The following is a 1,995-nucleotide window of genomic DNA, read 5'->3' as shown; positions in this document are numbered from 1 at the left end:
CTAGATGGGTGACAGGCATCAAGGAGGGCCATTACTGGGATGAGCATTGAGTGTCATATGTTAGTGCTGAATCACTGGCTTGTACTCCTGAACCAATACTAAACGTGTTCCTCTCCATGTTTCTCTCAAGTCTCCTTTCAATATAAAGGATGAAATCATAAATTGTGTGAGAGCATGTGTAGGGAGTGTGCTTATTTGAAAGAAAAATGGATATACACACACACAATACTACTACACTTGAATGTTTTCTTCGGAATAAAAAATTAATTTCCATGCATCTCATTCTTTTCTTACAACATTCATAGGAAGTTATGTTTAACATACCTAGCCTATGGAAATAAGGACAGAGAGCCTTAAGGAGTTTACAATTTTAACAATTATCTAACAAAGAAGTTAAAGCCTACATACAGTCTGAAATTATTCACAAATGAAAACTTGCACTATGTGCTGTTCATTTTCATTTAGCTCCTTTAATTCATCAAATTATATACTTTAATACAGTTTATTGTCATCATATGCCAACAATTTAATTGATTGGGAAAATATCTATGGTGTGGGGCGATGGAGGTGGGGGCGAGCACAGGGAGCTGACTTCCCATTGCAGGTGCAGGAGACAGCTCTGCCAACAGGGAAGGAAAGCAAGTGTCAAGTACAGATGTAGGCACAGTGAGATGAGATTCAAAAACTTCACATAGGTTTGTTTATTTTGTAAATAGAAGAATAACCTACAAATAGAAATACAGTAATAAGACCATAAACTGGTCGAGACCAAAGGGCACACACAACATGCTGGATAAGCCTTAGAAACACATCCTAGAGATTCACACCTAACTCTAGACCTATAAGGAGCTCAGCAGAGATAAGTGCTTCCCAGAAGAGAATTCCATTTTATTGTAAAGGTGTCACCAATGAGGAGAACAAACACAAGAAAATGTAGCTCAAAGTCAATGTCCTTACAGCTTGCAGCCCAATGCTACGTCCTGGAGAAATGCAGAGTGGGACATTCCTTCCAGAACTCATGGCCGCCTAAATAATGATGTTTTATTAGAGACTAAAAGACTCATGGCGCCTTAATAATGATGTTTTATTAGAGACTAAAGACTTATTCTTGATAAGAGCCAGACCTCCAAGGTCCTGTCGACCTCACTTTCAGCACACAGCAATTCCCTAGAAATGTATGTTATATCTACCCTCCCCCCCCGACAAACGTAAAAGCACAAAATCAGTCACCCTTCACATCCCAGTGTAGATCTTTTTGGCCCACAGACCCTGCTCCAAAGTTATATTAAAAACACCTTTTAGTACCACAAAATGTCTCAAGAATTCTTTCTTCACCATTGTGCTTGGTGACCCCACATCATTATAAAAACCCAGCTGACAAGGACAGCCTGTTACACAGCAATGCTGACTGGACATGATCATCCAAGCAGACAGACCTGATGTGATCAGATCATTTGCTGCTTTTTATTTGTGACATATGATCTGAAGGCTGAGGAGAGCAGTTGTGATTGTTCTGTGACTCAACTTTATTTTTCTTGACTTAATGGACAAGTGAGTATATGTGGACTCCCCTCAGGGTAACAGGGAGAGTTTGAAGGACATGCATGATTGTGCAGAAGAACTGGTGACCCCGAACCATATGCCAACAGGACACATTCTTCTTGCAGGCAGCGTCCTCTGGTCATGCAGGTGGAAGTGATTTCAGAGCAGGAAGGAGCATGAAATAAGTGATGCTAATATTATTCCTTTACCACCCCTTAGTATTTGTCACAAATACTAGGAAAAGGACGTTATTACATGTAACAGTGGAAACAACTGTATTAGCAGGCAGTCTTAGAAATTTTCAAGCAGAAATAGGAAGATAATTCAGTGATAAAACATAGACGACACTAAGCAATCCTGCACCTCAATGAATAAACTCCCTGAATTGTGGACATCATCTTCCAGCCTTCAGTAATACATGCACAGTATGCAGTGTGATGTGAAAAGAAAAGA

At 39.8% G+C, this 1,995-nt stretch overlaps 1 protein-coding gene across 1 annotated transcript in view; it reads right to left on the bottom strand.

Annotated features, from left to right (window-relative positions):
* The window catches only part of LOC115274362 (olfactory receptor-like protein OLF4), a 3,162-nt gene that overhangs the window by 879 nt on the left and 288 nt on the right, over window positions 1-1,995 (bottom strand). The gene's annotated exons all lie outside the window — the stretch shown is intronic.

Source organism: Suricata suricatta, chromosome 12 (genome assembly GCF_006229205.1).
Source record: "Suricata suricatta isolate VVHF042 chromosome 12, meerkat_22Aug2017_6uvM2_HiC, whole genome shotgun sequence".
NCBI lineage: Eukaryota > Metazoa > Chordata > Mammalia > Carnivora > Herpestidae > Suricata > Suricata suricatta.
This window is presented reverse-complemented; position numbering and strand designations above follow the sequence as displayed.